The sequence below is a fragment of the Pyrgilauda ruficollis genome, unplaced genomic scaffold (assembly GCF_017590135.1).
Source record: "Pyrgilauda ruficollis isolate IOZ18807 unplaced genomic scaffold, ASM1759013v1 scaffold36, whole genome shotgun sequence".
Classification (NCBI taxonomy): Eukaryota; Metazoa; Chordata; class Aves; order Passeriformes; family Passeridae; genus Pyrgilauda; species Pyrgilauda ruficollis.
In genome coordinates, this window is record NW_024525045.1 from 4462888 (window position 1) to 4489040 (window position 26153).

The 26153-nt window shown below is 39.2% G+C and overlaps 1 long non-coding RNA gene across 1 annotated transcript; it reads right to left on the minus strand.

Moving 5' to 3' along the window:
- Positions 1–292: 292 nt before the first annotated feature.
- Positions 293–24984, minus strand: LOC121357964. The gene is made up of 4 exons (XR_005955809.1): positions 24839–24984; positions 20460–20568; positions 12355–12425; positions 293–367 (listed from the first exon to the last, which is right to left on the minus strand). It is a non-coding gene; the product is annotated as an uncharacterized LOC121357964 (long non-coding RNA).
- Positions 24985–26153: the final 1169 nt, after the last annotated feature.

Consider the following 26153-nt stretch of genomic DNA (forward strand, 5'->3'; position numbering starts at 1 on the left):
CAGCATGGGAGTTATCTTCTCCCAACAGCAGGTCCTGTTCTTCATCACTTTGTTCATAGGAAGCATTAGAAAGAATGTTAAAATGCTAAATTGTGAAGATTTACAGCAACATTTTTCTATGATAACCTTATATTTATGCTAATTGGAAAGTACTTGGAGTATCATGCTGGTCTTATAGTACTACTATACGTAATCCATTTTCGTTTTACAGCTTGGGAGACACATTAGCTGGAGTTGACTGAACAGATTTTGCTAGGTGATAAAGATGTCTTCCTCTAGACTCACCTTGGTTGCTTCCCCTCCTTGATGAATCTTTTCCTTTAAGTCACTTTAGGGGCAGCACTGCTGGGAAGCAGCAGGAATCCTCCTGCAAGAGATGAGGATTCATGTCAGGATGACACTGCTGTGGGTTCACACAGGTAACACTGTCCTTTTTTTTAATTATGTGGTTCCTTTGGATCAGGCTCCAAAGCTGACCATCAGCTCTCATTTCTAGGTGCCTTGACTCAAGTCTAAAGCTCCTGAGTGGCTGGAGTTGGCTCCTCAGTCCTTTACTTCACCCTCATTTCTGTGCCCTACACATTCTCTACTCCACTTTGGAATAGAGATTTGAATCACAATTTCCCAGATGCCAGAGAGTGCCTTAGCCCCTACCAAACAGGTTTGCGGTACTCCTTTGTCTGGTTCAGGGACTGTTTTGCTATTCAGAGCAGGCTGAGATGCCCTGGCAGGCAGAGAGCCTGGCTCTCAGTCCAGGACTGCCAGTTACCAGGTGCCCTGGGCACTCAGCTGGTGAGCATGCTCTTGCTCTGACTGAGAAGAATCTGCCAATCATTCTGAAATCCTCTCCCTTTGCAGCAGATTTGTTACTCCATGAGAAAGTTGACAGTTCTTCTAAGAGAAGCCTCTTAGAAAAAATACTGATGTGCCTAAAGCCTTTCTTCATCCACTGACATCTCATTTCTTTCTACTCTCTTTGGTATCCTTTTCTGGAAATCTAATCCTCTCACGTTCTTGGGGAAACCTGCCTTTGGCAAAGACATTTAATGATCCAGAGTTTCTGATGCTGACCCTAAATCAGTTTTTGCAAATATTGCTCATAAGCTTTCTTATCTTCTCTCGGTGCTGCTCATTGCAAACAGGACAGGTTTTCTCTTTGGTTTTAAGAAAAAGCCTCTCTGATTTGCAAGTTAAACTATTAAAAAATAAAACTAAAAGCTTGATACATACTGTCTTATAAAAACCCTTAACTATATCATGATTTTGCAATACTTTTGTCAGAATTAAGTTATAAATTCTTACATTGAAACTGCTGTTTTACAGAGAGAATATCACCTAAAAAAGACACTGTTAACTTATGGTAGCGGGTAATGCCAATTCCTGCAGTCTGGTCCTAGTCTTTCTTTGAACATTTGTTAGGGAAAATATGTGAAATTGATTAATTTCTTAAGTATAATAATAGCAGCAATATTATACTGTAGTTAAGGTTATTTGCATAACTTTAAAACACTTACAGAATGCTCAACATTTGGTGCCTTAATACAGAAGTCTCTTCCCAGTAACAATTAGGGTTTGTGGTGCCTGCTGCAGTAGCTGCCACAGCCCTGAGGGTCTCAGTCCCCGTTTGCCAGGCACAGGGCACCATGCAGTGCCCCCACCTCGGCTGGGGTCAGTCTCAGGGTGTTGGCTGAATAGCTCAGAGCTCAGCTGTAACAAGGGGACCAGCAGGGTGACAGTGGCCTAATGTCTGCAAGAATTTGCACAGGGGGAACAGGGCAATGGCGAGAGCACAGAATAAATCAAAGTGTGAAAGCAACTGCAGTCAAATGTCACACCCAGGCACTCAGGGGCCAGGCATGCTGCTTGGAAATAGGTTGGGGTACCTGTCAGCATGGCATTTTCTTTCTGTTGCTGGAGAATAATGTTATCTGAGGATAAAACCTAAGGAGCACAGATGGTTGTTATACAGATCTGACCCTCTAAACCCTTGTCATAGCAAATTATTCCATTGACGTAAATGGGATTACTCCTATGTAAAAGATCTGTTATATTAGCTAATTCTTCCATTATTGAAGTTATCTGTTGAATTCAGTTTTGTTGCTTTGTGTGTGCTTGTGTATGCCTGTACATCTGTAATTAAATAACATTATCCATGGGACAAACTCTGTCATAGCCTAACAGTACTTCAGTCACAGTCATTATGTAGGACTGTAGGATATAAATTCTCACTTTATGAGAAATTGGAAACATTATTTCTGCACTTTCTAAACACAGAGATATAAACCCTCATTTGACTTTGGAACTTTCTTGCTTGGAAACCATCAGCCCAGAGTCCAACACCTGTCTAAAGTCTAATGCTTCCTTTTGTAAAAACATAGACATTGAGGACTTGTGATTGTGGAGCAAGAGGAGTTTAAACTGTAAGGAAGAATAAAACAGATTAAAATTTAGAATCAAGCCTTCTTTGTTTTTACATATTGCGAATTACTTTATGTATTATGGTGCAAATCTCTCAGCATTTCTTGAAATACTTTTTTGTTTAAATGTAAATAATTTTTTCAGCTGCTATTTCTGTTGTCAGACAAGCCTCTACACTCTGTGAATCTCTCATGAACAAGGCCTTACCCCATTCATTGTCTTAGGAAACAGTCCTGCTGGCTTCAGAAACATCAGAATAAGGTAAATTGCCCTCAGATGGGAATCTTGCAACCAAGAAATGGACTCAGTTGCTTAACTTTACCATGTACCTTGCAATGTCACTGCGCAGTTTGGTTAGAAAACGCTTCTCACTTCCTTTTGTCTGCTTAGAACAGAAGCCAAACCCCTTGAAAGCCCTTATATTCAGGAAAAAAATAAGGGAAAATATTGAATCCCCGCCCTCTTTCACTTTTGAGGGGAAAAAATTACAATTTTTGCATAAAAGCCACACAGTTCAGCTCTGAGCTTGGCAACTTTCAGTGCTGTAGTAGCTGGCCATTATTTGGATCTTGCCATTTACTGTCTAGTCAACTATTTTTAATTTGAGGATACCGTTTCCCCAGGAAAATCTGAAATGTTGGAGTAGAAACTATCCCTGGTTTGGGGTTTGAAGCCCTGGGTCACATGGCCACCCTTATTTTTTAAATCATGCTGGCATTACGGGACTGGGTAGTGGCAGACTGGTTGCACAGAAACCTGCCATGGTTTTTGAAAACTGGATTCCCTCTAATTAAAAACACACCGTGAATTCTCTTAAAAAAAAAAATATCATAGCATGGCTGATTTCTATTATAGCTGTCACTGTCACACCACGGATTCAGCTAACTGAACCATTTTTTATGAATAACACTTAGTTTGAATTCTGGCACTTTTAATTGAGTGAATATTTTTTCATTATTTTTCCAGGGATGGATTGCAATAAATCTGACCACAATGTTTCTGACCCAAGATTTTTTTAAAAAACAGAACCAATGTGATGACCTGCAAATGTTTTGCTTATTTTTATTCTATTTACTCCAGAATTCTCCTCTAGTAGGAGCATACTTCTTCACTAAAGGGTGGAAAACACAATGGTATTAGTCCTAGGTTCTCACACACAAAGGCTATGAGGAAAAAAACATGGAACCATTTTCACAAATAACAGACCAGCCCAGAGCTCTTCTTAAAAAACAATGCAAGGAGACTTTATACAGCTGTCCACGCAGAAAACAGACAATTCGTGTGGTTTAATATTTTTTCACAGAAACTTTTTTGCCTCTGCTATAATGGAGCATTCATCATTGCCCATTATTTGAAGAAGCTAATCCATAGAAATTGTTTGGAGCTGATTTTCTGGACTTTACCTGAATCTCACTACATGTCCATGTGACTTGTAGTGTTACAGACAGTGACTTGTCTGCTGACACCAGAGAAGAGCTCTGTATGTTAAAATGAGTGGGCCTGACAACATAAACGTTAATACAACAGTGCCAGTGAAGCACAGTACAAGCTAATTCTGACATTCATTTCAGAAGCTGTAATTTAATTCACTCATAAATGAGCTTGGTACAAATATTAATTTGAAGTCGTTTATATTTCTCATCTGCTGGCTGAAGCTTGCAAACAATAGGGGAAAGGTCTTGCTATACTGCTACAAATAAGTAAACAGTCTTTTCTGCCAAGAAGACTCCAGTGTAAATGCAGAGTCAGGGAATAATTTTTTGCCTAATTTATCCTGCATATGGATACTTGGAAACTACAGATGCTACATAACGATCTCTATCTACAAATATTTCCCAAAGGACGAGAGAACTTCAATTGCACCTAGTTTATAATAAATCACTGCCATGGACTGCTGCTAGCCTGCATTAGAGAAGCACTGTGGACAGGGTGAGGTGTGGGTGAACAGTCTGGCTCAGCCTTAGGAGCACAATTCCCACCTGAGGTCAAAGCAAGGCAAGGTCAGAAGTTGGGAAGAGGACGTGAAGAGGATACAGAAGAGAAAGAAAACCTCAGTCTATCAGAAAGCAGCTGCAAGAGCTTCTCTGTAAATATTTCCCTGCCTTCCCTTCTCTCTTTCTCCCCCAGTGCTTTTTCCCTCCATGCTTTGACCTGTTCCTGGGGCTGTTTTTCCTACTCTTCCATTATTCTGTATATACCACCAACCCCTATCCCAGAGATAGCAGGAGTGCAGGGAAAACAAGGCTGCAAAATGAACTGTCTGTATTTGTATTGGTTTCCAGCTCCTTCTATGAACAGACATATGGTGTTAATCTAAACTGTCCTACACATTAGTGGGAGGGAAGTATCACCCAGAGGATTATTACAACATTTTACCTGGCAGATGCCACCATATTTATTGATATGAAAATTTCCTCCTTCCATATCAGCCACTGAAACCTCCCTCTGTGAAATTCCCTTTATTTTCAGCATAGCTCTATTAAAATATTTTGTTAAACTCCATAAGTTTTACCGTGTCTAGAATGTACATTCATTATTCAGGAAAGTTATCACTAAAGTCAATAGAAATTTAAAGTAATGAATGATGTGCTTATTGTAGTTGGCTGGTTGAACACATTGCATTTTTATGAGTAATTTCTGTGGGCTCCATATATATTTGTCCATATGTATGCATAGGTATGTATATGTATGTATAAGTATATATATGCATATAGATTTGTACATTTGTGTATATATGTATTCTTGATTTTGATCTTCAAACCAGTGATTTTATATCAAATATTCCTGAAGAGAACACTAAAATCAATTAATAATGGTACAAAAAAATGCTAAAAAAGAGGGTTAAAGTAAAGCATCATTGAATTAACTTCCAGATAATCCTGAAATTTGTAATAGTGTCAAGCCAAATCTGGAAAGCATTTATAAAATAATGCAGAATATATTTGAAAAAAAATTTAAAAATTAAAGTTTCCTTATTTGTCTTTTAAAAATAATATTTTGCAATACATTTCCTACAGTTTTTATCAAATAACCAGAGCCAATATAAATATGAATGAAACATGTCAATTTTAAAGGCATCTTTTAAAAGGGCAAACACTTTCAGCTTGGTTTTACTTTCACAGGGAAAAACTATATTCAGTTCCATCAAGCCCTGTGTTTTGAAATATTTTGTGGTTCTGGCTTAATTCCATAAAGGGGGAAAACTTCAAAGTTAAGGATCAAGCCTCCAATATGACAAAGTTGGGTAAAATTAAGGATGGTAACCTGTTGCGATAGACAGTAGGGAGGGAGTGATCTCTGACCCTGGATTTCCTTCCTTTTGCTCATATCATAACAAACCTCAAACACAGATGGATTTCTTTTGCTGTTGCAATAATATGTCTTTTTATTTTGGAAGCAAATAAAGTCTAGAATGTCTGCATATGTGTGTTGGTAATAAAACATTTCATGCCTCTGAGATAGCTACAAAACCTGACTCCCCTTTCCTGGGAAACTGTTCTGGGTTCTTTGTGCCTACAGGGCCTTGCAAACACCCTTTTCTTCCCTTTGGCCAGCATAGGAATGTGATCATAATATCCAGTGACACACAGTACAGTAGCATGTTGTTCTGCCTCTAACAGGACTGGTATTTGAGAAATGTCAATGTCCATACATGGAAACATCATTGATAGATCCATTGATAGAGCTTGAGAAATTGGGCAATGTTTTAGGTTCAAAGCCAATCACCTTTAGTGCAATTTTCTGCAGCAAGGCATGTCAGTGGACATGCAGAAAAGATTGAGGGGTGTGTAGAAACCACGCATGTTGCTACATCTTCTAGGTTAAAAATTTTCCATCTCCATCTGTTCCTTAAAGGAAAAGTTTGTGAGCATATTTTTTCCACAAAAAAAAAAAAAAAGAAATACAAACTAATCAAAAGCATATTTTTTCCACAAAAAAAAAAAGTATCTGCTTTCTGTAGAAAATTAGAGCTATTCATCAGACAGCCAAACACCTGCAAGCCAAATATTTCTGGCTGAAAGTATTGATCCTCTCAGGAGGATGGGAGTTTGGTGCTTCATTTCCAGCTCTCTGTGAGGGGCTCACAAGTGCCACATTTCCAGTGTCTTGTGTGGCTGAGTTTGAGTGGGACAGGAGCACCTGTGGCAGCAGTGCTGCCGTGGAGCAGAATCTGGTGTGAGCTGATATCCCACTCCACTCCTTCTGCAAGACTAGGATCTGCCTGCAAGCAAGCCAGAGCAGTGGGGAGGCTCAAGGACCTTGGGCTGGAAAAAAGCTCCAAGCTTAGGTTAAACAAGCACAGATTCTGATGCAGCACTGCAGAGAACAGTTATATCTTCAAGTACTTAAACCTACCATTTGCATGGTTAATGTTTTTTACTATGTGTTTTCAGGTGGAACCTTTGTTATTTTACTGTTATAAAAACAAATATTTTCAGATTTTCCAATTAAAAACAGATCAATAAGCTCAACTAGTTCTTGGAAAGTAATGAGCCTCACTCTGCTCCATTAAACTCAGAGACATTAATTGGGCAGTAGATTACCAAGAACAGAAGCTTGGTAATGCTTGAATTTAGATTAGAAAGAAGTTTTTTTACAACAAAGGTGGTAAAACACTGGCACGGGTTGCCCAGAGAGGTAACACTCAAGGTCAGGTTGGTTGGGGCTCTGAAAAGCTTGGTTTGTTGGAGAGGTCTCTGTGTATTCCAGAGTGTTGGAATAGATGGCCCTTAAAGGTCCCTTCCCATCACTCTCTGAGTCTATAGATTTTTGTTAATGGTTCCAACAACTTTTTTTTTTTTTTTTTTTTTTTTTTCAGAATTGCATTTCAGTTTTGGTCAAACTGAGTTTTGAAATACAGCTGGCAAAATAAAAAATCAAGAAAAGTATTATTTTTCTCAACCCAAAATATTTAGTTTTACTTCAAAAGAATGGCTTGATTTTTGGTTTCGGACTGTTTCATGTTTAAAAGCTTTTTTTCTTTCCATTTAAAATTTAGAGCAATTTAAAAATGGACAGATTAAAAGCTTGTTTTGAAAGTTTTTGAAAGTGTTTTGGCAGTTCTAAAATGAATCACTCCATTTTGAAAGTACTAAAATGAAGTGCTTTGACATTTTAGATTTTTTTCTGCATTGTTTCATCTGGGACTATTTGCTAAATTCCATTCAAATTCATGAAGAGTCTCACTAACCCTGAAATTCATTTGTGTGGTGTATTTATTATTTGTCAGACAGCAGTGGTTCATTAAACTCTGCATCAGTTCAACCTTAAATAATGGGAGAGAATTCTTAATAAGGCCTTGTTCATATACAGCTACCATTCTCACTGCCCTTATAATTGCTGCCCTGAGGGGCACTCAGCTGTGCAGAGCCATGTTCGCCCCTCTGGGAGAAGAGGTGCCAAGACAGACCCCAGGCCCCTGAGCTGGTGTTGCTTCCTCCTCTCCACCCAGGAGAGTACTCCTCCTGGAGTGCCCATATCAGCCTTACAGCTCGCACCAGTGTTTCTGTAGCCTCTTGCTAAGCTCTGCCTTCCTCCCATCAAAGGAAGGCTCTTTGCTGCTCATGTCACTGTATGTGGTCACTGCACTTCTTATGCTTAATTACCTTCCCTCTCACCTTTTTCCCATTAGTGAGGATTGGCCTGTTTTTACTCCAACTGGTTTAAATGTTTCTAAAAGCCATTCACCTGCAGTAGCAGTCAACAGCTGGCATGCCAACATTTTTGTCTTTTCTGGCTGCTCAGCTTCAGCAGGGCTATTCACAGCTTGCACTTTGCTAAGGTCGTTGGTATCACCCTTACACATTTCCTGTATTACATGAGGATCAGGTTCCAGTAGTTAACAAGTCAAAAAATATTCCTGGGGGAGGAGAGGAACTAGGTAGATAAGTGTGTTCCACATGTGCACTTTATTTTTGGAATTGCTGCCTTCATCAAAGTGAGAAATAATTGTGATCAAACATGGGTCTGAAGCGTGGTACTCCAGATCACACAGAAATGCCTTTGTACTCTGAATGTTCCAGTCCAGCAAGGCCAGAGTATGATGGGACGTCAACTGCTGGCCACTGCTCAGTGCTGGATCTATAAAAATAGTCTCTGGGTCAAACTGTGCACTACTGTAATTGGGAATAGCTCCAGTAAAATCAGTATCTCCACATTTATTCTCTTGAAATTTAAAGCCAGGTTTGGCCCACTATGTGGACAGAGTCCAACTGGAAACTAGGGCCAGCCTGACTTATGGGAGAGGAGATGAGAACTGACTCTCCTGCAGTTAGTTAGCCTCAATCCTCACGTGTCTCCCAGATATAACTGTTCTGACCTCAGTGGAATTGATCCTAATTTATGCCACTGTAACTGAGATTGCAGTGTGCATTGTTTGAATTCTGTTGGGTGCGCCTTCTTCCAGATGGAAACTATTTGCAAACTATAACAGCCTCTTTCCTAAACTTGAGGCTTGCCATATCTGAAATTTTTGGTGGGGCAGGGGAGTGGAGAAAAGGATATAATGCCAACTTTGTGCTCAGTGCTACCTAGTGGCATTAAATTCTGCAGTGTTCTATTAAATTATCAGTGCCTAATTAGGGGATTAGAACACTCTTATCCTCTCATCCTCATTACAGAATGTATAATGTTCCAAGATCACCCAAAAGTTGGGAGGTGGTAGCTTTAGGAAATTCAGAATAGCAGTGTGGCGATTCTGTGCAGGCCTTTTTTCTTATATGGGTGTTCCTGCTAATTGATTTTTCTTGCATCTGCAGCTTCTGTTTTTTCCAGCTTTACATATTACATTGCTGAAGCGTTTGATGAATGGGATGCTGTGCAGCTGAAAGATCACACGTCTCAAATGGCTCACTTGGCGTTCTTAGACTGAACTGACTGGCAGAGTTGCAGTTCTCTGACAAGGAGAATGGCTGCTTTTCTCTCAGAAGAGCACTGTAACTCTTAAATGCAATATAAAGGCAAGATATTATACACACATATGAGTGTGGCTGTCTGTATACACATGTATATGTGTGTGGATATATGTGTTTTTGAAGTGAAAAGCCACTCTGTCTTCCTGTAATTGCACTGGAAATGTTCAGTTTGTCAGTGTGACTTTTTTCCCTGTTAGCAATGAAATTTGGCCAGGAGTCCTAGCATGCCATGAGAAATCAAGCCGTGACCACATTAAGCATGAATGGCAGGGCAAGGTTAAAGCCTGTAACACTATGCTGGGGTGACCTGTTGCAGAGTTAGAGGCTGAGGTGTGCGGCTGGGTCACATAATTATTTGCAAGTGAAGCACAAAATGAAGCTCAAAGCTGCTTTGACTATTTACTCTTTCAAGAGGCATTTAGTGAGTATTTTTTATTTTGAAAGCATATTTAGAGAACTTCAGCTGCAGGGCTTGTAGCCAACCTTCAGAAATCAAACCAGAATATTTCTTAATTTTACCTACAAGTACACTCATGGCATATTCCTGCTTTACTTTTCAATGATTTGAAAAGCTTTTCTATAAACTCCTGTACAAAGAGACTGCTGAGAAACATCTGGTGAAGATGGAGATGTTCAGCTGCAGTGAAACAAAGCATGGGATCACCCAACCTGTAACAGGAGAAGGTTGGTGGACCTTTCCCATAATCAGTTCTGGAGTTGTTCTACTGAGCAGAAAGTTAGACATTCTCTTAAAGAAGAAAAAAGGGAGGTGCCAGGGAATTGTTTGCACTATCTATAAAATTTCTGTCCTAATCTGTCCCCTGAAATACTGAATTGAATGCAGATGGAAAAAAAAAAAAAAAACCAAAAAAAAAACCAAAAAAAAAAAAAAAAAAAAAAAACCAAAACAAAGACATTTTTGATTTTGAAGCCTTCTTATTAATTTGTCTTTACCTTTTTTAAAAATTTTTTATTTAGTTTGCTTACTAGACCCTTTAGCCCAAGAGGTACATTTGAATGCAACTTTAAAGGGAATTTGGCTCAGTGCTGTAAGGCAGGTTAGGGAAGAGCCTGGTCTTAAAATAGACACAAAGCACAATGCATGAATTGGCTGCCGGGATCCCACTGAAGCACAACCTGAACTTTGCCTTGTGGAGTAGCAAACTTGAAGAGCACAATGAAATCTTTCACCAGAACCAGGGCTGCAAAGGATCTGCTGTGTCCCACCCTTCACAGCAGCAAACAGGCTCTGGTGAAGGTCACCCACCTACACCAGCTTTTCCTCTGTCTAAGACTGCACACCTTTGTGTGGAGTCACTTATGTGTTATATTTCTGTGAGGAGAAGACAATCTGGATTTTTCATGCCTCAGTTAAAACTATTCAAACTTCACTGGATATCACTAAAGCTGATAGAAAAATAACATTTTGTATTTGTAAGTTGTGGCTCACACTTCAGGGTAAAGTTTGACTAGGTGTTTGGAAGGTTTGTACTACAGCCTTGTTTAATAATATAATCCAGAGTTGGATGCTGGGACATAGGTAAGAGATTGATGGCAGCAGCCACTGCCCAGGGAAGTGCCACAGATCACCAGATTCCTTCGGGAGCTGTGGATTGTCCCAACAGGAAAACCGTCTCCTCCTCTAGTGCAGAGCATTACAGGATGCCAGTTCTTGCAAGAATTTCTGGATTAGCAGCACAGTGAAGCACTTTCTTAATCTAGAAAATTTATGCTGAGGACGTAAAGGGTCATTTAAGGACTGCCCCAGCATAGGCCCAGCCACATCTACTTCATTTCTGATTGATGTTAGTCCAGTCTGTTAAAACCCTGGTGACAGAGCACCTCCACAGCTTCGCAAAGAGCAAGGGGCTGGTTCTTAGCATTACAAAGCTTTTCCTAATAATGTCCAGTACAATTCTTTCTTGCTGCCAATTATTCACTTCTTTTCTGCCAAGCTAATTCCTTCATTTTATACCAACCTTTTCTGTGTATGCAGATTGTTATACGAGGTAATTCTTCTTCACACTAATTATCTCTAATTATTCAATCTTACCTTTTAAGCTGTGTTTTCTAGATTTTTGATTCTTCTCAGAGCTCCATCTAACAGCAATCTGTCCTGTCATTTAACAACTTTCTGGAATCCATGTGTTCAACCTGGACCCTGGTACTTTAGATGAAGCCTTACCTTGGTTATGGGCTACTGGTGGCTCTCTCAGTCCCTCTTGCAGGGCTGCTTTCACCAGACATGCCAATGACTGCTTTCAACATTGAATTGTAAGTAGCTGAAGCTACTTATAATTAAATGAATTACTTGATATAATTAAATTAATTACTTGAGGCTGAACTGGTGCTAAGAGAAGCCAGACACTCATCTGGCATAAAATTGATTCTGTGTCTCAATGTCTCTAAATAATACTGACTTACACTATGTGAGCACAGTGAACAGGTTTACAAATGCCCTGGCATGACAGCACCTGTGGCTCCTGAGCTGTTTCACTACAGGTGCTGCTTCTGCCAGCTGCATCTGTGTCTCAATCTGAAGCTGTTTCACTATTGTGATGGACATAAACCCCCAGTGCATGAATGATGCATGTTTGCATAATTAATACCAATTGTTTAACCAGAAGCATTTGCTGCATGAAGTGTTAAAATCATATTGCATCCAAATACTGCTGTGTTTTTCTGGTTTGTGGATACTAGTGTTTGAAACTTTAATCAAAATGTTATAATTAATGATGTAAATTCTATTAAAATGTACAAGCAGAGTATTATATTCAAAATGCCATCAGCTCTGATCAACACCAAAATTGAGAAACATATTTGACTGATTTAAAGCATCACAAAATGATCATAATGTTATTGCAATTAACAATGTAATTAAGATTTACAGGTTGCATAATTCATTTCACATGTATAACAATTGAAGTTTAATTAATAAAACTTGTGCGCTAATTACCAGTATTTTCAGAATAAAAAATTGTTTAAACAATGAAATTTGGATAATATATTTTTCCTTTCTTACCGTTCTTTGCTGGATTATTATTCTGCTTCCATATTTTCAGATTTCCAGATCTTCTTTTTGGTTGTATTTTACTGGGGGAAAAGAATGAAGTTTTTAAAAATTGCAGACCTTTAGCTGATAAACCATTGTATTCCATTTAAAACTGTTCTTCTTTTACCCACAGTGGCCATTGTATTTGCTGCTGTATGTTCTTATCTACACCTTGGTCATATATTAATTTAAGTCATTGTATAATAGAAAGAGCATGTTATATGCATGGATTTGTAAGATTGAACAGATTTGGAGACTGCTGTGGTCTCATTTATGACAGTGTACCTCAGCTGGAGCCTTTTAAAATGGAATGGATCAAGCAATAATTCTTACTAGAGTATATTTTACTGTAATCAGGCAACACCCTTTTCTGTTACTATTACTGAACATGTAGCGATAGCATGAAGCTGTGGAGCTCCATTGTTTTAATGATTTTCCAGTCTGATTTAAGAGTAGTGGTAGATCCCCTACCTTGATGTTATGATGAAAGAAGAAAGATTTGATAGATACTTACTCACAAGGGAGATTAACGGGCTTAAAAATTGGTCCCTGTCTGATAGGTGATAGGGTAGATCCTTCTGTGTAATCAAAACAGATAAGAGATGGCAGTGATTATTGTAACTGCTGCATGGTCTCTCATACTGCTGTACCCAAAGTCCTTCAGTAGACTCACTCTTCTGAGCACTGTTACTGCTTTGCCCTGGCTTTGTTACTAATACTCAATGCAAGAAAACAACACTGCAGGTGTCTTTCAACGTTGACATTTACTCATTGTCGTGGAACTTCTGCAGGTCACACCTCACTGTGTGAGTGGTCTGAGGAACTGCTGGAAAAATAGATCTTTTTGTTGTTGTTGTTGAAGGAGTCAATGCATAAAAGGACACAGCTTACAGGATTGGGCTGTCAGACAGCAGCTCATGACTTGCATTATGTTATATTGACAATGTCTTGGCAAATAAGACACTGACAAATTGTTTTGCAATGAAAGCATAAACTATACAGAATATTGTGCAAGGCAGAAAATATAAGGAGACACCCTCCAGTCTCCAAGGACTTGCATTTTTTTATTGCTTACCATATTTTTTCTAATATCTTTGCTGATGCAGTGTCTTATTTGGGAAGCAGGATTTTTTTCCCCTTCTGCCTCATGCAAAGCACCCATCAAGACTCTGAGCCCAACACCACTTGTGTTTGTCAGGGGATGCAAAGGGAGCCCAGACTGCTGTGTAACAGAGGCCAGGAACTTTTGTAGGGGCGAACATCAGAGACTGAAAGATTCTAGATGTTCAAAGAGACAATGTCAAGGAAGATTCAGGATAGACTTTAGGTCTACAGAATTGCAAGTAGATACATTTTATCAGGATGTTATGGAAAATCCATCCTGGTCTTAACAAAAACTTAAAATTAAGGATAATAAAATAAAATCTCCTACAAAAACCCACCATCATTAAGTTAAAAGCAAAGGCAACATGCAAATTTGATTCACTGCTGAGAATCCAGAGGGTCTCTTGCAGGCCCTTCCACTACTGGTGCTGAATTTCTCACTTTTGGGTGGGCTCAGCATGATTCTGATTTATGTTTGCTTCCCTTTGGTAGGAGTGGGGATCTAACTACTTTACAGTCCTGATACTCAACAATGTTCTGTCAATCTTGTATTTATGAAAATTTCAGACAAAGTGATGTTTTAAAAATATACTTAGAGATAGATTAAAAACACTAATTATTAGAATGGCTGAGTTTCAGAGTTCAGCCACTCTGGAAAGATGTTTTTAAAGAGATTAGGTATGTGGTACCAGTTTACTGTGCAGAGAAAGATGAATTTTTTTGATTTCTGTCTTTCAAAAACAAGCAGAAAATGGGGAAAATGTGTTTTCTTTAGCTTGTTAAAATCTGTAATTAAATAAGCTTTCCACTAAGATAACATATGAAAAACAGCGATTCCAGTGAAAAAATAAATCTAGAAAGGCCTGAATTAGTGAAAAGGGAGATAAAGATGAAAGTTGCCTATAAATAAATGTTAAAATAGAAATCACAGTAACATAACACTATCCTTTCTGTCATATTTTCATGCTCTAATGAAGCCCTATTACATATTTCTGTGGCCCCCCTCTTTGATGAGCTCTTCAGTATTTCCTGCTGCAATAAGCAGTCATCTGAAATACCTGTGGGACTGGTCTCTCCCAAGACACCCAGTGTGGATTGTTCCCTAACTACTGATTTCTACCATTTCAATGGCACAAAGGATTCTGTGTTTTGACAGGGAAATCCTTATAACTCTAAAAATGAATTAAGTATTCAGCCAATCATAAAATGACATCATGAAAGCAGCTCTTTCGCTGATGCGGTGACTATAGAGTTGCTTGACATTATTCTGCTAACACAGTTTGACTGGATATATGTTTTGACATCCAGACAACAGGGACACTGATGGAAACTGATAGACCCAATGTCAAAAGAAGAAAAGCTGCAGGAGGACACCCAGAAAATTAATAGGTGGATTGCAAAAAACCCCTTTCCCAAAGGGCAAAGTCAATAAAGTGAGGACTGAATAAAACCCCCCAAAAACTGAAAGAAAAGGCACAGACAAACCAATTCTTATAAAAATAGTAAAAACATGCTGAGGGGAGTTTTGGAGCTTAGTAGATGCAAGCTGAGGAACAGTTAATTTGAACCTGAATTGTTGACATTCAATATTCATATTTTGGTTCTGCCACAGCCTTCAAAAATAACTATGTTGATACTTAGAGAACTTCCTTATTAAGCATCCTTTATCTTGTTCACACTTTTTGTCTTTTCCTTAATTTCCACCATAAGTATGTTCCAGAATACTGTGAACAAAATGCCATCCACAGGAGGATTAGCATTTTTAGACATTTTTGGAGGGACATTTCAGTTTAGAAGCCAAGACCTTTTCTTCCATCAAGAGCCAGTTCTGCTTGCACATTTATAAAGTGTATTTATATATAATATTCAAAATCTCCAATATAAAAAAAAAATCCAGTTTTGGAGTCAGCCAGAAACATACTCCTTCACATATTTTGCCCATTCTGAACTGAGCACTTGTATCTATCATAGATTACTCACTTTTCCCTGTCATTGAGTGACATATGTCATAGTTAAAGGACTTGTGACAGAGCTCCAGGGACAACTGTATTAAATAATGCAGTGCCAAAATTCCAGTATTTGCACAGTCAACAAACTTCTCCAAGTAATGGAGTATTTTGATCTGAGAATCATTTCTTAGTAATAGAATTGTTTCTTGTTCTTTAGTATTTTGGATGACTTGGTTTGATTGAACCTTCTTTGTAGGGTTGTTTTGGCTTGGTTTTTTGCACAGAACAACAGGAATGGCCATTCTGGAGCAAGACAAAGGTCCGTTTTACAAATGTGTGTCCTGTATCAAACAGTGGCCATCACTGGGGGCCTACAGGAGAATTTAAGACAACAGTAAATATACACCAAGAAATGATTCTCAGATCAAAATACTGAAAATCAATAAAAAGGAAAAAATAAGTTTTGTGAAAGTAACCTTGCTTCATTTTCTGTAGTTTTTGGCTAGAACATTTCCATTGATAGAGTTGCTAAGTGCATTCTATTTACAAATATAAACACTTGATTTTGATCAGCAAAAATGCATCAGCACACTTGAACAGTGTCAATGATGACATAATTACACTCACAATTTCCTCTCTGTAATGATTTTTAAATGTCAGCAGTCATTTTTTGTCTAATTGTAGCCTGCATGTCAGCACTTCCTCTTAAAACAGCATGTTCCTCTCTGCTGGAATTTCACACCTCTCCACTCACTCACTCACTTCACCAGTGAAGATAATGAAGATGATAAAGGGCTCCAGGGTATTTTCACTCCTGTGCTGCTTTACCATTTAATAGCAAGCAGGCAGAATGAGCAACTTTTTTTTTTTTTTTTTTTTTTTTTTTTTAGTAGAGAGTTTGATCAGTTAAACTATAAATAATTATTTGATTTTAATGAACATAACAAAAAGTAGTTGTCATTTTTCAGACGTCCTGCTGGTGCTTTGCTAATAACCTCTTAAAAAGCTGGGGCTTGTGATAAAATCATTTTCACACATGGAGACCTGAACTTACTCACTGGAGGAGAAGGCTGACCCTGCAGTGCCAGCCCTTGATCACTTCAGTGTTTAACACAGTGCAGAGCAGGTGAGCTTGCTTTTCAAAGTCAGCCTGGTTAGAGATGTCATCACTACGTCTCTTGCTATGACCTAGAAAGTGACACTTCAAGTGCTATTTTGCACAGCTCCAGGCCCCAGAGCCTGCAGCATAACAGATAGGTGCTCCTCAGAGCTCTCTTCCTCCTCCTGCAGACCACAGACCCCATCACCAAGTGCATGGAAGTGGATCTCTTGTGCAGTGAACGGGAAGCTCTGCACTGGGGTTAGCAGCAAACATTTTCCACTCATCTGAACATACCCTGGAATTGGAAACAGGGTTGAAGGAGGCCTCCTTCAATCCAATTTGCTTATAACTCATCTTCAGCTCTCTTCGATGCTTAACTGTAAGGTTTAGGAGATTAAGCTTAAAATTTACTGGCCCATTTAGTATCAGAACAGGTGAAAAGCCAGAAAGAATTCACACTGTGAAATCAAATAATGGAATAAGGTTGAGATGTCTGATAAAAAAAAGAATATGATTGAGTATCTCTAATTACAAATACACACATATAATGACATATCAACTAGTTATTTGTCCAAATAGGTCCCTGAAAGCTAGAAGAATGAAAAATAAATAAATTGAATAAACACAGGTGAGAGGGTGGGAGTGTGTTTTCTACAACCCACGATAACATTCATTATGTCCCTCTGTGACATTGCCATCACATGTGGCTCCTGCATACCCAAATGTCTGTGTACACACAGGTGTGTGGGGACCATGCACAGATTTGTACAACACAAGTGCAGACTTGGGTCTCTTTGTGGTTTATGCTGTATTTTGTGCCCTACACACTGAACTTTCTTTTTTGGCTAAATTGGTGCCTCAGAAATCTTCTGGAGCTCTTGGAAAGGGCAGAGCTTTTTAACAACTGCATCCTATGCACTTGTGAGATGTGTGAATGCATAGAGACAATCAGAAAAGAGATGATTCTGGACCCCACTGCAGAGGGATGTCCCCAAGGAAACAAAGCAAACCAAAGACACCAAAAGCCAAGCAATCAAGAGCAAAACAAACCAGTCTTTGAGTACTCCTAGGACTCTGTGAGTGCTCAAAACAGAAGAAAACCTGCCATGTGGAACATGGTGTGTGCAGCTAGCTTGCCTGTGCCTGCTCTTGAGAGTACAGGAGTCAAAATCTAAAAATACTAAAAGCTGAAAGACTATGTATGAGATTAATCTAGAACAGAGGCACTACTCTAGAACTTTCTTTCTCCCCTACCTACCTCTTTCTTTCCCAATTTTATACCAAAGAGAAAAGTAGACAATATTTAAATTAGTTTTAAATTGGACTTAATATCTTGTAGGCAAGTCAGCTATAGTGGAGTGTTACCACAAAGCTCCCTATGAGCAGGCTGCACTTCTGTACACTGCACCACAGAAATTATCAATACACCCTTGCCAGGTTGCTCAGCTAAAGGTAAATTGAGAAAAGGAAAAGCAAGGTAAGAGCCATTTCTGGAGTCTTCTGCAGATCCAGGTGGCTTGCTGGAGGCTGTGAAAAGGTTTTTCTTAAAGCTAATAAGGTAAAATGGCTACTTTGAATAACAGGTTCTTCTGTTTCCATAGAAAAGCAAAAATTGACATATACCAGTCAGTTTGCCTCTTTGGGATTACCTGCAGAAGACAATCAAACCCCACACAGAGCTGGGTTAATGCTCAATTACCCTGGCCAGGAGGTGGTTTTTTTTTGTTTGGGTTTTTGTTTGTTTTTGTTTGTGGGGTTGTTTTGTTTTGTTTGTTTGCTTGGTTTTGTTTTGTTTTGGGGGTTTGTTTGTTTTCTTTTTTAGTTTGTTTTGGTTTTTTTTTTTTTTAAGTTTATTGCTGAGTCTCTCTTTCAGCTGGAGTTGCAACTCCAGCTTTTTAATGAACTACCAATGGCAAATAGCATATTACACCCATCCACCCCCAGCATTTGAACATGAGGAAATATGCAAAGGGAATGGGGAAATGCAGTTTTCTGTTTCAATGGACCAAAGGTATTGGAATATTGATGTTACACATGAGAATTGAGCTTATGTTTTACATTACAGTCAAGCATTCCTGTAGCTTCAGACAAATAAATAAAGGCTGCTGAGCGAATGACACACTGTTCAGTTAGTGTCTAACAGTGGTAGGTTCAGCCTGTAGGAGCACAGAAACATTCCCCATACTACCTGAAACAGGTTTATAGCCTTGGAAAAGAACACTGTCATGGATTGTGCAGCTTGGCAGATTATTCATGACTCAGTCACTGCATACAGAGCATTGATTTCTGCTGTGTCTGAGGGTGCTTGATATCTCTTAAAGTCATGCCAAAAGTATTGCAAGTTGGCCTCTCAGAAAACAAGGCACATTAAGTTAGAGACCATGTCTGAAAACTTCAGTTGATTTGCTTCACATGAACTTGAATTGAACCTCAACCTTACAAAACAAGGCATATTAAAACATAAAGACATCTGAATGGTAACCATGACAACACTACTTCCAAAAAACCCATAGGTATAGCCAACATTTATATATATATACTGCAAGCGATAATGCATTCTTTTGTACACTTATTAATACCAGTTCATGCTGTGTGCATGGTTTTCCTCAGCAAAACTGTAAGTTACACAGGAATTTCCAGATATTAATTTACCTTTGATGTTTTTTGCTACTCTGATAAGGCCCATGCAAAGTGAAATTAGTCAAAATGTTCCAAGTTTTAGGCTTGGGTGCAATATGGTCTCAAAATATTGTCTCAATTTTAAAAGTCTGTCTTGTGGCAAAATCTGTGCTGCAACTATGTGTGGCATTTCTCTAAGCCATAATATTAGTTATAACATTTTAATTTCTTTTATTTTTAATTGTGACAAAAAGAGTGACTTTTTTCATTGCTGTATTTTAGGAAGATGAATGCAATTTTTTTTAAATAGATTATTATGTTAAATGAACCTTTATTCCATCTAGATGTCTGCTATTTTTCAGTCTTTGAACTAAAGGACGATTCTTTAATTTGGGCTTTTGTCAGCACCGATGTAAAGTGCTTTATATCTCATTTTTATAATCCATTTCATCCCAAATGGGGTGCATTTTTAATCCCCTTTTCTCTAACTAAATAGAGGAATACCTTTCCATCACTTTGGAGAGGAATATGTTTAGTTTATTTTGAAATACCCTGGCAAGGGACATTTTCCTAAATGAGTATTTTCTAATCTGTAATTAGTATCACAAATACTTTTGCTGCCTGCACATTCTTCCAGTGAAAGGTTGTATAGAGCAGTCATTGCATTCTGCATGTCCTGTGGGACTGTGTGAGGAGCTACACACTCCCCTTTCACACAGTGAACAAAAGCTAAATTCTTGCCTTCTTTTATTTCTTTCTTTTCCTTAGGTCTGAAATGCTAAAACTGTAAGTGCAGTCCTGAGGGCTGAATACTGATGCTCAGACCTTCTTGGGTGGTATCAGGGTAAGGCTTGATGCAGGTCTGTGATTCATCTGCCATCTCTTCTTTTGCAATTACATTGCTTTTCTGACCTGTTATATATTTACTTCATAGCATAGATACAGTGTTTACTACTTCTCTGGGGACATAGTGAATTGCAAACACAATGTCCTTTCCCCCAACAAGACCACAGCATAAATAGTTCAGTTGCTATCAACCAGGAGCACTACACATATGTAATTCTTTATGTATTTTTATATGTGTATATATTTTTATAGATATATAAGATGTAGAACATTGACAATGTCCTAACTAGCCCATTAAGAAGTTGGGCGCGTGTCTTTGGCATCAGCCACTTCTATTACACAGCACACAGAAGCAATAGCAAGGTGCAAAATTCTTGTGCTAGTAATGCATGTCATTCTTAGCTCATCTGTGACAAGCTATGTTAAAGTTTTGCTAACTAGAACTTCAATCATACCTTTTAATCCACTCTGTGCTTTGGAAATGAGACCTGGCTGGCATCTGGGCTGTCCTCAATAGCTGTGCCTGCAGTCTCAGAACAGTGATTTCAGTGAGGTTTATCCATCCTGCAGGGAGAAACCTTAAATATAACCCAGTGTTTAATTTGTCTTGACTTTCCCTGTTGGCTTCTCCCAGGCTAAAGCCAGAGTGTAAGCTGACACATAAGGAGTATGGATAAAATGGGTGCCAGGATTTGACTGTAAACTGCTTCCCAAATTAGCACAATGGTATAGTTACTATTAAAACAAATTGCCCAGTGTTGTAAAGAGACCTCCAAAAGTTGAATTTGTAAAGCTCTGATGGTCTTAAGCACAGGGATCTACTTCTTGTCTTTTCAAAATACAGAGCTTGAAAATGAAAATATTAATTGCCCTTTCCACTTGCCTATTCCAGGGTTCATGTAGTTTACATTTAATTAATTCTCAGATAAAAGGTCTGGTATAACCAGTTATGAGGGACAGTTGCAGTGATGGTGGCATCCACCTCCTGTTGAGATTTTTTTTCTAAACTTTCCTTAGTGTGTGAAACCTTGTTGTCCTCTAGGGACAGCAGGAATATGTAATCCAAAACATCCCATCTCCATCTGGATGTTCCCCTTCTTTCTTCATCCAGCTCTTATTGCATGCATGCTACTGTAAAGGTACCATGAGACAGGGCACAAATGCAGCTCATTAATTGTACTAGGAATGAGGAATGAAAGAGCAGTGACACCCTGGAGGCATTAAGGACAGAAGAATCATGGCATGAGCAATAAAACTCCATCAATCCTCTTGATGCCACCCTCCTCTGACATTTCATTCACCCTGGGCGCTGCTCTCAGGACATGAGTTCCCACCATGGAAGCAGCACATGCCCACTCCTGGCACCATGTCCCCTGCCATCAGCTTCTGTGACCAATGCCCACTAAGGCTGCTGGGCAGGCAGAAGCCCAGCCTGGAATCAGCCATAGCCCTGCTGCATCTTTGGGTGTCACCTGCACTAAACAAAATTGCAAGCAAGGCCCTTCCATAGCTATCCATTGACATCCTTTCTTCTTTACTGCAGTTGGCCCAAGAAAACTTGACATTGAGAGCAAGGTTGGCTGGGACTGATGTTGCTGTGATGCTGTAAAATCTTTAGTGAAATGGGGTTTGTAGCTGCCAATACTCCCCCTCTCTTCCCAGGCAAGACAACACCACCCCACTGCAGAACCTGTGCTGAGTTACCAGCTCAGCTGTGTAGGGCACTGCCATGCAAAGCTCTGTGCTGAGCTGTGCTGCTCACAGTGCCACACCAACCTGTCTGGGACCTACTGTAACTGGGCTTGGGCAAAAATCCTAGCTCTCTGCAGCAAGATTTAAATTCTGGTTTGTAAAGCATATGGAGAAATATTCTGTCTCACAGTCCACTGTGAAAAATTACTGCTTCCCCAAATGATTCAGGTCTTTAGGAGATAATCTACAAACTGACTTATTTCTCCTGTAAACAGGAAAAACACATCCCTTATTGCTGCAGAGGTTCCTAAATGAGGCACAGCTGGATGGCTGCCAGTAAAGCCTTAGTATAGTAGTTGGCTGGGGAACAAGGATGCCCTGGCAACCACATGTTTGTTAGTGAGGATGCTGCATAACTTTTAACAAATGGTTGTGAGCTAAGGCTGGGGGTGGGGGTGTGGTGAGGAGGGAGGTCTGCTTCCCAGAGATTTACACAGGAGCTGCTGCAGAGAAGGTAAGCACTCTCCATGGAAAGCAGTGCTGGAACAATGGAACCGTAGATGTTTAAGGATAGAGCCTTCATTTTGCAGGTGTACTTAACTCTTTTTTTCTATCTGCTTGAAGCTACTAATGTGACAAGGTGCCTCATCACCACAGGACAGATCCAAGGGAAGATTACACAGGCTCATTTTGAAAATAACAAAAATTAAAGCTTAGAGAGAGGAAGGATGAAAGAGCTGGGTTATGAACTGTGATTGGTTTGGGCTGCACTAACATGTGCTTGATCCCTGATTTACTTTTGTAGCTTCAATCTCTTCCTTTGTGTAAGTAAGTGTGCATCAGTACACTACTAGTTAAGGAATAGTTATAATTTTGATGTAGGTACTGATGGTTTTTCTTGCTCTCCTAAAAAGCTAGGTCAGGTCCCTCCTTGTATACTGAGAAAGAAAGGTAAGTTCTTTTCAGAAAATTGCTACACATCATTTGTTGATCTCAGCTTGGGACAAAGGTCTCCAGGCTAAAGGTTTTCATGCTTTCATAAATCTAAACTTCTGAGGAAGACTTAGTGGACAGACTATCTCTTAAAGAAGTCTGCAGAGTACCATAGCAGTTGCAGCTATTAACTCAGGACTTGCAAGCACGTTCATTAATTCTGTCTACTATTGACAGCCCAAAACCTGCAGCAGCTCTTTGGGAGGGCAGCTGAGTTCTGGTGACCTTGCACAAGTGCTCAGCAGGTGGTTCCTCCTCCAAACCTTTGCACAACAGGAATGGTCGCTGCTAAGGAACAGATGTGTTTAACATCACAGAAAGCTCCAGTTCATTGAGCTGGGGAACAAACTCAGGGGCATATCTCATGTATTTCACAAAGATGGTGTAAATCTTATTATTTGATAGTATTAGTGAATATTTACAAAGTATTTTAAATTCCCAGAGAAATCATTATGAAGTTGTTGTAGGCATTATTATTCCCATTACTGTCAGGAACAATATTGTGTTTTATAATCTACACACATGCTAATATTGTTTTGTTTCTTAACAGTACTTATGTGCTTTTTAAAATGTCCTGTATTGCTCTCTGTGTCCTCTGATCCACGGTAACTTCATAATGATATGAAACATTGACATTTGGGGATTGGTTTTTACTGTCTTTTTTCATACAGACTTCCATGGAGGATTTGCTAATGGTATATGTGTGTGTTTAAATTAAACCCTTTAATGCTAGGGGAGGAGATCAGTTTGACATGGAATTCAGCAGCTGTTGTTTCTTTAAAGAGAAAAGGCCTGCTGGATTTAAGTGTGTTTGAGTATATCTGGTTGACTGAACAGTTTCCTCAAGGAAGTATTCATTCAGTCAATGTCCTGAAGGGTTAAGAAAACAGAAACCCATAGTGTTACTGAGTTGTTGTTATGTATGTTGCCAAGGGAACTGTAGCTGGAATGTTTAAATGTGTTGTTTCTCCCCAAACCCACAGGAGTGGAGCTTGAGTGCCTTGGTGTGCCCTAATCCTCACAATTAGTTTCTGTGTGGTGGTGTGGGGGCTTATGTGGCTGATCAGACTAAATACTTGTAGTGACACTGGGTAACATTCCCACCATGCTGGACAGAGTGACTTTAGCATCATACTCATCACTTAGGGGAATTACAACCAGAAGCAGAGAAGAGGGTACATTAAAAGTTTCCCTTTTTCCTTCTCCCTGAACCCTGTGGATTTCTTCTATGCATATTATAGAAATTAATGATCTCCATGGAGATCTCCTTAAGACTTTGGTAAGAGAAATCATGACATTTATTGATCTTGACTCAGATCTTCAGTATTGGTATTGTTTTGTCCCACATGGCATTTAATTTGCTTCACTGGTGTAAAGCAGGAAGAACCATTGTTGCAAATGACCATTTCAATAGAAGAGGCAAAATTTAGCCTTGTTTCCATGTAAAGACCAGGCTCTTGCACTGCAACAGATAAGTCTGCAGATAGTCTAATCAAGCACTTCTTATTACCAAATAATTGCTTAGTAAAAAAATACCTAAATGTATCTGTGGAGGTTAGCTGTGCTATAGATATTTCAAGAACCTGGGAAAAACCCTTCCAAAGCCTTCCAGTGGGCCATCATTCCCAAATGTTTAGCCTATTCTACTACCATGGTTTTTTCATAGCTGGTTGGCAGAACTCAGTTGAATTAAAAGTGGCTGAGCAGCATGACATCCCTTGCTGAGTCAAACATTTTGCCAAGCACAAACTGACCCACACTTTGACTGATTTATGTATTTCTTCTGTGGTATACCAGAGGATTTGCATTTAGGGGAATGTTTTCACTTTTTGCTTGTACTCCCGCCTGTCACTCAACATAAGGTTTTTAATATGGTCCTCGATAATTCTGTCATAATATTCTTTGAACCAAGTGTTAGTTGCAGTAGATGTGGAAAACACAGATTACCCTCTCCTTGCAGCTGCCCCTCAAGTGCAAAAGCTCAATGCTTTCCCAAGGCACATTTTCTGAACACCTGATAATTCTTATTGCCTCCTAAGCAGGACCCACAACCTGAGGAGCAGACATCCTGAGACAGAGGAAGGTCTCCAGCTGCTCAGTGTTAGGGCAGATTACACACCTTTTATCCACAAAAGTCCTGTGTACACACCTTGTTGTGATGTTTCCTTTTTCTTTTCTCAGTACGAAACCATTGATTTACAGGCCAAGGGACCTTTCTTTCTGCATCCAGATAAAACAGTGAGCTTAGGCTTTGTTGTGTCTTGGGGTCCTCATCCTCCAGTTGTCCACACTGGGAGTCACCTGAACGGCAAAACATTGAGAAAACTGGTTCACAGTCAGGTCTTCTACCAGTTGATTTCAAAACTTCTTTCAAGATCTTACATTTATAAAAGTTAGGAAAGCAGACACAGTTATAGCAGAATCCTGGGGAGTCAATGCTTCCCTCAGTGCTCAGAGGCCAAGTGTCCTATTTCCACTAGGATCAGAATAAGAGGACAGTGCTAAGACTTGGGAATGCTGACACCACACGTTTCCCAGCTGGGATGAAATCTTGTAATTTAAAAAAAAGGACAAAGAAATAAAAGCCAAAGCTTGATCAGTGATTTCTGTGTCTCTTTAACTCCATGACTTTTGATATTGTGATGCTAAGAGAGACAACTCACAAGCATTAATTTTTTTGTTTATTTTATTATTTATTTTTATTTTCTGAAAGTCCTGTACAAGTTAGTTTGATCAGGCACTTCTGCACAGTTCTGAAAGTTTTATGTAGGGCAGCACTGAGGTGCATTGGCAGGAGCTGAATGTGGTTTGCCTACAATCTCATTGGCTCAGGTTTGTACTTCATCACCCAGATATACCTATGTTTTTATTTAAAATAGTCTCTTAGAAATCTCTTTAGGTATTCTCAGGTCTTGTAAACTGAATGCAAAACAGAAGCTATGAGATGAGCTGAGTTCAGTATGTAAAAGACAAAGAACCTATTAGAAACCCTATAAAAAGAAATGTAACTAAAGCCCTGCACTCCTCAGAAGAGTTAATCCTGCAATGGGTGCTAAACTCCAGAGCTCTAATGATGAGGCACTCCTTACCTCTCTTCTTTGCCATTTGCAACCACAAGGTGAGGATGAGCAAAAATCTGACTTTTTCCTTTTATTAGATGCAGGCAACTTTTGTTTTGGCAGTGCTTCTTTTTGTCATTCATAGAGTTTGTTTTTTCTTGATTTTTTTGGGCACTTTTTATTTCCTGTCAGAGTGTGGAGGAGAAAGCTGTTCTAGTCTGCAAGTTATGCACCCCTTACAGTGCCCCTTAGTTACATAGCACAAGGAAAAGAGAAACAGAATCCATGGCACCATGCAGAAATGCTGCACTATATAGTTTGCCCTGGTTAAACATTTCCAGAAAGGGAATAACACAACACTGTGGAGCTCCTGAATGTCTTTTGGCCCTTGTGCTGCAGAGGTGA